This window comes from Syngnathus floridae, chromosome 3, assembly GCF_059516105.1.
Source record: "Syngnathus floridae isolate MCC-2025c chromosome 3, RoL_Sflo_1.0, whole genome shotgun sequence".
Lineage (NCBI taxonomy): Eukaryota > Metazoa > Chordata > Actinopteri > Syngnathiformes > Syngnathidae > Syngnathus > Syngnathus floridae.
Window position 1 is genome coordinate 8,628,314 of NC_142415.1, and position 12,437 is coordinate 8,640,750.

General features: G+C 39.2%; 1 protein-coding gene across 11 annotated transcripts in view; it reads left to right on the forward strand.

Annotated features, from left to right (window-relative positions):
- Positions 1-12,437, forward strand: part of myo9aa (myosin IXAa) — a 68,630-nt gene that overhangs the window by 738 nt on the left and 55,455 nt on the right. The window lies entirely within an intron of this gene.

Below are 12,437 nucleotides of genomic sequence, written 5' to 3' on the forward strand. Positions count from 1 at the left end.
CTGAGGTTTTTTTTTTCACTTGGTTGGATGGCAGAAGAATGGAGCAGGGATAGTTTGACCTCATTAGGGTCAGCCAATGAGCCAGAGCAGTCTTTGGGTCAGACGTGGGATACACCCCTGGACTGGTCTCAAGCCAATTGCAGGGCACATATAGATAAACAAGTATTAACTCTCTCATTCACACTTAGTAAAAGCAATTTAGACATCTCTTAACCTAAATCCAGTATCTCAATAAGCAGGGAAAATTTACGCATATTGCAAATGTTGTGTTTTTGTCAGGATTTGTTGAATGTTCCAAACAGTTGCAAAGATGTTTGCCAGAGATTCTTAAACCGTTTTAATGACTGCAAACAGTTTTCATTGTCTCCATAAAATTTCGAACATGTTCAAAATTTCTTTGCGAGAGAAAAAGCGGTTTGCAACCCTTTGCAACTTTTTAGGAACCCCAACGATATACTTACATTTGCTATGCGCGCAACCACTCGCGGCTCAATGAGATACGTAATAATGAAATGTGTTTGGAATGTGTGAGGAGGCACAGCGAGAACATGCCAACTCCACTCAAGAAGAGGCCCAAGCTGAGAGTTGAATCCAGAACCTCAGAACTTGGGCAGATACAGAATGCGAACCAAAAAGCAACAGGTATTGTGCATGAAACGATTTAAGTGTCGTCATTTGAGAGCTGCCGTTGTGTGGTCATTAGAGCAAGACCTGTTCAGTCTTTCTTTGGTTAAGTACAGGCTTTTGCATTCTTGTTTCAGATAAGCATCCTTTGCTAGTGGTTTGAGGAGAATGACTTTGCTCCCCACAGGAGCTTGTCAAGCCCTGGGCTGTACACAGGTGATGAGAGTAAAGTGGGCCTGTCCTGCGGGAATGTGAGGTCTGAGAAGAAGCAGCTGCTGTAGTATGAGAGGCAGTCCGGGCGGAGACACCAGCAACTGGGCTCTGTCGACATCCGACACCCGGCAAAATCTCTGTCTGCTATTTGTAAGAACTGGCCTCAGTTTATCACGTCAGCTCTTGTCTGTTGATAGCAGCAGCAGCAGTAGCGCTTCACTTCACTTGGCTGTGCCTCGAAAGCTCAACCTTTGCTTCTGTGATGCTGCTTTTGTAATAGAGCGTACCAATCACATTTTTTTGCATCCAAGTCAGAGTTGTTTGTTTTATTAGTATCTGCTGTTGCAGAATCTCAATCTGATATCAAATGTGTCTTTTGTTTTTTTCCTGTCTCAACTTGGGAACTTTTTATATAGCTATAAAGCGAGCAGTTCAACTCGGGTTAAGAAATCATTATTTTATTCTTGATTTTAGAAATGTATGCAGGACTACAGTATAATAATTCAGTTCTAGCAGCACTATTCAATTTCATTACAGATTATTGTTCTTTTTCTATATGAATTCACCGCTTGTAAAAAAGCATTATCCCATGATAAAATCGACAAATAAATTACCCTGTTAAAACATGTCCATTATTTTTCATGAAAACAGAAATGAACAGGTATATTAATAGAAAGTACTGTTTGCCAGCATGTTTCTCAGCATTGCAAAAATACAAACATTAGTATATTGATCAAAACAAAACCAAATTCACACACGCAAGTCAATTCACAATTCACTAATTTATAAATACCAACGTGGTCTCGTACTTTTAATTCATTGCGTGTGGCTTCAAATTGCAGAAAGCTGAAGCGCGCACTTTGTGATGCGATGTCACTGACGTGTGGACCTTGTTGCCATCCTCAGTGCCGCGTCCAACTCAGGATAAATGCCATATTTAATCATTTAGCTGCTCTTTAATCACATGATGCAGTTAATAGACTTAAACAGATATCTAACTATGAGGACGAGCTGAGCACACTCAATCATGAGTAAGTCACCCAAAGTAAATTTACATTACAGTGGGTCTTGTACACTCAGATGGGCTAAGTCGGTCCAGTGGTTCTGTTGTTTGTTCACCTTTCACCTTTTCCATGTTATTTAATGATTGATTAAAATGTCATCATTGGTTCAGAATAGTTTACCCTGGATTTTATCTCAAGGTCCTATAGCCTACTTCTTGTTCCTACTGATCCACCGACACCCCCGTTTTATGTCTTTAAATCACGCGCTTGTAGCATTTGAAGTCATGCATTGGTAGCTCACATGATGGGGATGACCCAAAAAGAGTCATGGTCGCATTATTTAGAGGAAAGACTTTGGCATGCACATGAAGTCATTATAAGAGTAACTTGGTTGTGTTGGACCGAACAAAGCACCCTTTTTCAGTGGGTCATTACACGAGTGAGGCTTTGCCCTCGGTAGCTCAACTTCCCAGCATTTTGCATTTGCTATCAGTAACTCATTGGTGCTAAGAGATGCAGAGAAATGCTTTGTTTTGATTGTCGCAATCTTGGGAGCTTAAGATCAGAGGATGCTTTGAGAATAATTGTCAATTTTTGTCTATGTGAAGCCCTTTGAGACTGTTTGTGATTTAGGGCTATACAAATAAACTTGATTTGAGTTGACTTGACTTGACTTGCTCCTGTGAAATTAATTTAAATTGTCTTTTGTAATTAATCCTTCAAATAGAGACAAGCAATTCTGATTGAGCTGGGAGCTTGTTTTGGAGAGAGAAGAACGTTTTCTCTTTTGTATTGGTGGCGTGGCTTTAAGTGATTCTGTTGAAGTTAAACCCTGTAACAGCTCTCAACAAGTATCCGGCTCCAGAAAAGCACACTCATGGTATTCTTGCTTTGTCATTGCTAGGATATTTTTGTTGGTAACTTTTCTTCACAGAGGTTTGACTAAATAAGTGCCTTTGGATGCCAATGGAAACTAGAAACTAAAGTTGTACATTTGCAGAATTTTTGGGAGTATTGTGACATAGTTGTGACAATAGCAAGCGGCCTCTGCTGCCTTATAGTACAGAAAGGACAGGGCCCATGACTAATCCTCAGGCATGTGCGCTTGTGTAATGCTGCACAATACTACAGGGCCTGCACTGCCACTCACTCGGCTGTGAAACCACATCGCTCTCAGCCAAAAATGTGACTTTCTTGATTTCAAAATGTACGCAACACCTTGCGGTGGTTTACAGCTCAAGATAATCCAGAGGATCGCAAGAGTTTAGTCTCTGCTGCAGCTCTTATCTGAGTGAGCAATTCTGACAGTTTACAGTAGTCTGGGCACTGTCAGAAAGAGGCAAGAGGGGAGGAAAAGCAAAGATAGTTGAGACTGACAACAAACAGGCTGCGATAAGGTTGGTTTGAAATGCAGCCAAAGATGGGCTCTGGTTGCTGAGTGCTTCTCTTGCCTAATCTGCTTTATCAATGTAGTAAATATCTGGATGATATAGACTTCCCAAAGATTAGTCTTAAATCTGACTCATAACTCGAATGTACAGGAGGGCGTTGGTTAAGCAAGATGTAAATGTTCTTTTATTTAATCACTTGTCTGCTGCAACCTTTTAGTTTTTTTTATATAGGTCAAATGTTGCTTAATTTAAAACTTTTTTAAACTCTGTACTACTCGAGATGTCTTGGAAATTTGAAGTGCATTACAAATAGAATCTACAAATAATATTAGGGGTGTCCGTAAAATATCGCTACCGAGATATGTACCGATATTGATAGAATCGATACCATAATCAATATTTTGGTTCTGAGTATTGATACTCCTCCCTGACACTAGGTACAGCGGTGCCAGCGACTCACATGAAAAGGAAGCATCTGAATGAGAAATATATATATATATATAATATATATATATATATATATATATATATATATATATATATATATATATTTTTTTTTTAAATAAATTGATAATATATGCACATTTCTACTTTCTTGAGAACATGGATGTGTTCAAAATAAACTAAGGAGCAGTAAGGCCATGCTGTATAAGTCGTATAAATCGCATCATATAAAATTGTACTAAATCAAATGGAGGTACATATTGTATCGTGACCTGTATATTGAGGTATGTATTGTATCGCCAGCTTCACAAAGATGCTCAGCCCCAATTATTAGTTTTTGATAAGATCAATTAAACACCCAGCTTGCCGCATTGTCCAGGCCTTCTTGCTGTATGTTGTCCGCTACCAGACCCAATGCTTTACCAGCGATTGGTCTGGTGGTGGGGAGTCACATTGATGCAGATTTCTGAGCAAACAGACAGTTCAAATGAACCAATCAGCGAAAAGATGTGACGGCCAAGAAAAAAAAATCCACGGCATCGGTTGCTGGGGTTTTAACGAATCTGTGACTCTAGCTATTTAAAACTGAGTTTAATGCTGAATGAAACAAGCTACCGTCTCTCTCGCGTGCTATTTCGGGACGTTGCGCATCAAAGATACGTCACAACAAGTAAACAAATTTGATTTGTTGGTTCGTTTGGAGATTAGCCAAGTGGTGGTGAATGGCCCTCACCACCAGACCCAATCACTGATTCAGCATTGGGTCTTGCTTGCCAGGCTAGCTCCTAGCTCCCTTCCTGAATACCCTCTGATGCCCTTAACAACAGACATCCACTTCATTGACTTGATGGATTTGTTTAATAACTGAAGTTAGACATCCTAACGATGATTATATGCTGAATTGGCTCCAGGAAGCCATATACTTAAACTGAAGGATTCCATTTAACAGCATAGCTTTGTCCCTCTTGTCATATTGGACTCTTTGAGGTTTGGATGTCCACTTGATTGTATCCGATAACAAGGTTTCCTGAATTAGTCTTTTGCGGTTGTGAGAGTCTTGGTCTGTTTTGGTCTTGTCATTTGAGAATGCTTTATTGCTCGGCACTAAATAGTTTGATTTTTGAAAACTCTGTTGCAATTCTGTCTCTCTGGATAAAGTTTTACGTATTATCATTTGTTTTCAATTTGGGATTTCCATTCATATGCTGTTTCCTATGCTTTTTTTCTACAAGGACTCACAGTCACAATTAGAATTAAACCTGCAACAACATACGTATTATGATTAACATTGAAAAATACATTTTACACATTTGTTTTTAAAACTCTGGTTATGCATTTAAAGAAAATCTCAAACTGTTTGGCCATATATGATTTACACACGTAAAACTTCAGGCTGGTCCTCTCCTGTCGAAACAACTTTAGTTACTCTTGGTCAGGGAACTTTTTTTTAAATTTTTTATTACTGATGAAACCTGTACTTACAAGAGCATGCATGCATTCTGTTAATGGCTCCCCAGGAAAGATAAACTAAACTGAAGAGTTAGAAGTGCTATATTGGAGTTAAGTTCGCATGTAAATGATCCCATTGTCTATGCCGCAAGGCTCTCTCAAACATGAACATTTATTGAAGTGGTAGCTCATGTATAATAAAGCTTGATCATGTCATATTTACATGATCTCTTCAGAATATCTTTGCCATGTTCTTGAAGTCTCATTCTGCCTCCTAATCAAACAGTAGCTTTTGCCGTTTCTCTGTCGACTGCAGGATCAAGCTCAGATTTCAAAAAGACTGCAGTCTGCTGCAGGCAGATAGACAACCTCTGGGGCCAGGCCCCTTGCTCAGAAGAAACAGTGAGAGCCTCAGTAACGTTTCCCTGTAATTACAGGTCATGTTTTTTCTTTTCTAATCCTCTAAACAGATGTGCTCCAAATAATGCTGAACGTTCAGACCCCATGTTCAACATTGATGACCTGCCATTACAATAAAACTGGTGCAGGTCGGGTCTAGGCGGTTTGTAATGGATTCAACTGTCCCATGACTTTTTTTCAGTGCATCAAATGGTAACATTGTCTTTAACAGACAGCATTGGATAAAGTAGACAAAAGTATCTGTCAATGTGCAAGTCCTCGAGTAATTTCATCTGCATCAGGTACCTGTTTTTTTGGTGTGCACTTTGAAAAGACAGTCAAGCTAGTTGCAACAACAGTTGTTCATGCTTTGCACAATTGTAGCACGACTCCACTGCGGTGAGAAGACCGATTTTTGAATAAAAGCTTAACAAATGATTTATGGATACCAGGTGTACCCTTATTTTGAAGTTTTTCATGGCAATGAACGGCAGCGTAGGGATTGACTTGACATATCTTCCCCAGGCTACATAGTTGGAGTTCAGTCATCAAATGAGCTTAACGGAAATATAAAAAGATCGTCACAATTAGTTAGAAATTAAAATATAAAGGTGGATCCTGTGCCTCCCTTTAAAATACATCATCCCATTGACATGACATTGGTGTTTTAAATCCTTAATAAAATTCCTAGTACACTGAAATCATATTTTTTGCTGTGATTATTGCAAAAACAAGAGGAGAGTTGCCTTATTGGCAAAACATACTGTATCATCAAATGACCGTTAACCAGTCTGGTTCGTCTCGGGGTCTATCAAAGTATATCAGGGGAAGTGCTGCGGTTTGTTTTCATCAGCTGGTTTTTAACAGAACAGTGAATCTCCATACCACGGTCATCAAATGTCAGTCGTGCTCTTAACATACGTGTGTCACGCGGTTGCTTTATTTGGCATATATGTGTGAATCTTTTTCTAGCTGCAACATATGGGTGCCGATAATGTTGCCAAATGTGTTTCATACTTCAAATTCTCTGAAGTCTGCAGTTCTATTTTTATATGGTTTGACTTAAACATCTGGCCATCCCATATTCATATAGAAATCTGGTGCTCTTGTTGCTTTTTTCAAAATGAAAACATCATTAGAAGTGGATATCAGAGGCTTCATTCAAGTGACTTTCATACGCCAACTCATTTTCATTGTGGGGTGGAGTACTTTTCCAGCTTCACCGGCCAATTGCTGCAGCGTCATACTGATATTTCCAGGACTAAAATGGAGTCTGTATGGAAAACATTATCCACACTCCAAAACAATAAAAGTAAATGTGAGGGTAGTCCAAGAGCACATCTTGTTTTAGACATGACATCAATGTTCCTAAACTGTTGCATCCACAAGCAATGAAAAATCCACTTCTGTCAGGAGGAGGTCATTGTTGCTGTTATTTCAACCTCGTGAAAGCAACAAGGCTACCCTCCAGCGATGGGCAAGCGACCTTCAAAATGTAGTGAGCTAAGATACAACTATTTTACAGTAGATAAAAATGCTTCACTACACTGAAGCCACACATCAGAGAAATGTAGCAATCTAAAGTATGAGAATCTGAAAAAAACTAGCCAAACATTAAATGAAGGCTCTTTATTGAAAGAAAAACTTTTTGTCAGTGCACACACTGGCACTCGATTATAGTGCACTCCGAATAACCGAGTGTTGAATTTGAGCAATGCTTGGAGTGAACCAGTGTGTGCTCGGCGCATATTTCCAAATGTGTGTTGTGATGACTAGCTTATAGTTTAGATGGCCATTGTTACTTTAATTTTGGCACATGCCTGAATGTGTGTCCTGAAATATGTGATGGGTATCTTGAATGTTGACAGGAGCTTCCTGTTGAGTTTACACATGAGAAACATCTCATTGTTCTGTGAAGATTCGAAAGGTATAATGGATTCTTTAAGCCATGAAGTTTCAAAATGTTCTTCGGCAGCTGTATCAGGAACCAGTTGGCCAAAATAGTTTCCCAATTCCATTTCTGCCAAACATTACTATTTCCATAAATGTCGTAGTCACAAAACCCAACATGTGGTATTGACTAAAAAGCATAGCTGTTTATGTTTCAAATGTTGAATTGATGCTGTGAAATTAGCTGTTTTCTTTCCATGCAACACGTTTTCATCTACAGTGTATCTAATATATATTGGAGGTTTGACTTGTTTGCCTTTAAACTTTCTCTATGTAACCACATAATCTTAAAAAAAAACAAAAAAAAAAACCACCCAAAGCCTGCAAAAACGTTCATTTATTTTAAATATGTAGACATTAATAACATGTTATGTTGAAGCCCTCAAAGTTGTACTTCCTGTCTCACCCTGTATTTCTGTGATTTTTTTTTTCCTGGGAGTGGACACAGGAAGTGGATTTGTATGACTACAACAAAGGAGTGGTGTAGTTGACAGCAGTGCAGAATTGAGTGCTCTTTTCACTAGCATGCAGTTTGGCTCTTAATTGGATACATTAGGTTATATTTTCCCACCGAGCACAACAAAAGCATAGGATTAAGGGTATCAATAGAGCTGATTGGTTAGCTTGATCTGTCAATGATTGGAATGGCCACTTTAAAAACTGCAGCTTTGAAAATCACAAAATGACGTTGTCTGAGATTACAATTTTGAACCTATGATAAATCATTCACCTCAAGTGTATAGGTTCGTCTTTCTTTCAAAAATAGTACGGTAGCTAATTTCTTATTTGTTGTATTGATCAGTCCTCCAGTTCTACTTGCACTTCTACTGTCTCGTTAGCCATGAGCATCTTCAATCTGGAGCATTTTACTGTTTTTTTTGTACAAAAATGTGACTGTGTGAAACTACAGACAAAGGTGAAACAGTATGCTAAACAACGTAAGAAGGTACTTTGTTGGAATGGCAGTGAAAAAGAGCCTGACCTCCACTCCCTTGAGTTCATCCATACTCATTCTTCTCTCTTGCTTCAGCAAAGTGGAAAATCGAGCTCAACTAGATTACCAGCCATAAGGTATTTGTAATCTATCTCCATAATGTTAGGAGGTTTTTGTTTTCCACATTCATGATTTCTAACACTGTCCAGTTTATCCTTGCTGGCTTCCACAGATTTATATTCTTGTGTTGGGTTGTGGCCTTGCAATGCAAACATAAACGTGACCTTTTGAGGTGCAACATGGCTCGAATCTGAAACTCTGAGCTCACAATGCACAACAGATCTTGAGTTTATCAAGAGCACTTTTCTTTTGTCACGAAACATACCCAAAACAAAAAGTTTGAAACTGACTTCAACAAGTGGCTTCCTGCCTTCTCAGTTTTTCATGTACCCAAATGACCCAAATGAATGCCATACATGGCAACTCATCTGACGTTAAATACAGGGAGGAGTTGCTTCTCTGCCATATCCTCATGTTATATTCAAGTTAATTTGTAGTGTGGGAAAGAATCAACCATTGAAATCAAATATGGAGTCTATTTTTACTGATGTGGATTGATTTGAAGATTGTAAAAGAAATTATCGTACAAATTCAGATTGAATTTCAACGGTAACACAGCAAGTCGGTTCCTTTCGTACAGTCACAAGTCAGTATCGATGTTATCTGTCAATAGTATCTCTTGATTGTCTTAGTTCCATTTTTTTTTTTCTTCAATTTGGTGGCGGCTTTTTTGCAGCTATGATAATGTCCTAAAAGTTTACTTAGAGAACAGAACAAATTGGAGTTGTAACTCTTTAGTTGACAAGGTCAAGGCCTCTGTCTGAGAACATCAGTGTTGCCTTTAGGCTTAAGGTGAAATATTTCTGTGAGACTGTAGTGTTATGTTACACAATGATACATTTGGTGCAGAAAAAAAGTGCACATGTGCATGTGTGCATTAGTTGAATGTCTTGTGCGTCATCTCATCAGTCAAATGACCTACCTTGCAAAGTTTTGGTGCTCCAGTTGGGCAAGTATACTGTGAGCGGATGTTTTTGCTGAAGTGGACCAAATGCAAAGTGCGCTGAAGATGTGAACATATACAGATTAAGAGCGTTGCACATTTAATTCACCTTACATCTGATATGTGCATGTCTTTGTGACAACACAAAGACAAAAGACAGGATACATTACAGATGCTTTTAAGCCACGGAAATGAGAAAATCTTTTGATTGGCAAATCATGTAATTGGACGTCATTTCATAGTTTCATTTTTATCACGCTATTAGTAATAATGACAATTTTCAAGTTGAACTCATTTTCCAGTTTTTCACGTAATAATGCTTGGCTCCTCCTCCTAGCATCATTACGTCGTACTATATTTCAAACTTAACAGGATTGTTTCACAACGTTGATAAATTATTCCATTTGTACATTATTATTGAGAAGTGCCTAGCTTCAAAATGTTGCACGTTTTTTGACTAATTTATTGAAGATCCTGTGGTCCGTGTCATGCAAATCACAACTGGGGCAACTGGCCAATTTTGAAGACCCCCCCCAGATATATTTTCCAAAGGAGTGGGTAGGCTAGGACGAGATATTGATGGTCAGAGAGTGGAAATTTTCCCCAGGTGAATGCCCCTTCACCATGATGAATATGACCCTAAAAAATATTGTCAACAGGGGAGGGAGGGGCAGAGTTAAACTTACGCCCATCAATCAAAGAACGATGCCCCTTCATCTGCAATGATGAACATGCCTTGAAAAAAATGTCACTGCTCGGGTGAAAATGTCACTGCTCAGGTGAATTCTCGGGGCCACACCCTTGCTTGTGGTTGCATAGTAAAGCTCGAAATACGAAAAGGTAGCAACAAGAACATTGAGTTGCTAATGTTTTACTTTTTAAAGATTATAATCTGTATTTGTAGTGACTTTATAGATGCTTTGTGGTAACTTTTCCTGTTAACATACTGCTCTGTTTTCCATTTGACCACGTGCACTGTATTTGCGCAAGTTTTATTTTAGTCCTCATCCACCATATGTTAAATCAAAGCACGTTCTCTTGAAAGCCGCGGCTCGGGACTTTACAGTTGTTTTTACGACATGTTGGACCGTATGTGTTTTTCTGTTTGAAGTACATATCCCTCTGCTTGTGCAGTGAAAGGGGGTTGGGTGTTTTTGAAGGGAGCCTAAATATTACAATGAGTGAGACGGGCGTATGTGGCGTTTATGCTGCATAACTATCATGACTATCTTTGCCCTCTTTGCTTGTGGTCTGTGCTGTCATGTGTGGCCATAATTAGCATCTTCTTCCCCACACATATGCCAGCAAATGCCACTAAATGAGGTTAAGGGCACGTTTTTTTATTTCAAAACAAACTACGGGATAAAATATTTGAGAGGAGTTTTTACTCGTACGTGGAAACGAATCTAAAACTTATCAGAAAACATGCTAGACGTGATCAGATTTGTATCTCTTTTCGTAACAGCTGGTTGAAGACCACCCAGCTCCTCAGCAAAAACAAACGTTAAGATGGTTGTTATATTGTCAGATTATTTTTTGTGAAACAACGTAATACTCGAAAATAGCAGAAAGGCTCACAGGAAAAATGTTCTCTCTTTGACGTATGACATCATGTCTTTCTTAGAGTAGAGGTTGCTCATGCCAGAGGGAAGTGTGCTGTGGTATGTCCAAAACAGATTTTCGGTCAGATAACTTGAGTTTGACTCCAAATGACTAACTGCTCAATCAGTGTAACCAGATCTGTGTGCATATTTGGAGGAGGTGAAGGAAAGAGACAACAGGAGGCCTCTTCAGTGGTTCGCCATCAAAGCACCTCCCGCATCATCACTTTCCTCCAGTTTACATACCTGGGGCCTATTTCAATCACCGTTCTCTGTTGCTGTATTGCTCCTTTCCGTCACTCAGCTGACAATATTTGCTGCTCCAAGTAGTGTGTGGTATTAAATCTATTCTTAGTGCTATACTATGATTTGTGTTTCTGGTTTTCAGAAGACAACAAAATCATCTTGAGCTAATAATCATTCTTGTATTTGACTTGATTTTTTGACATACTGATTGAAATGATTTAGAGGGAATTTGTCCCAATATCTTCACACTGGGTTGAAGCCAGAAAGTTGGCATATTATTCATTTTCTTAAAATGTTTACAAACTAGCAGTGAATCATTTATTTTGCATATTTGAGTTATTAATGCAATGGTGTCTTTGCCCATGAGCTGTGATAGTTATCACAGTGGCCACTAGCATGGCCATGTGGCCAAATACCCCCCCCCCCCATCTTTTAAGCAGCAAGCTGACCATCTGTTTTAGGCATGCACGCACATGCTCACGTAGACACACACATGCCTCCTCAGGTCATATTTGTGTGGCTCCAGCCTTGCCGTTGTGGACGGATTGAGCGTGCTATGTACGGGAGGCCAAAGAGGATGATGGTCAGGTGTTTTTTTGTAGGACTCCAGACCATTGCAGAGCTAGAAAGGTCAGATGCAGGACAACAGGAAAGGACCCAGCAAGGGTGCAGGCTTTTATTGGCCACAATAATTGGACTTTGTATGACCCTGATCCATTTCCTGTCATCATTTTTTTCCCCCTGCCGAGTGTGTGAAATGGTAATGGAAAGTGCGTTACAAATTCTGATAAGAGATCTGAGTTAATGTCAGTGGGATGTTTAAGAAATTGGCTGACATTTACCCAGCAAGCACTCATTTTAGTTTATTCCTTTTAAAAAGACATTCTCCAGAACATCCGTTTTTGAGTGCAAGACTGAGGCCAATGTAATAAATGCCCATCAATTTTGTCCACCGCTTGTCCTCATTGGGGTCACTGGTGAGCTTGAGCCGACCTCAGCTGACTTTGGGCAAGAGGTATGGTTGGTCATCAAGTACAGCAGGCTGAAAATATTTCTCATTTTAATTTCATCAATATTTGAGCTATGGCATATAAAGCAGTGCACAGTGTAGGTGGCTGC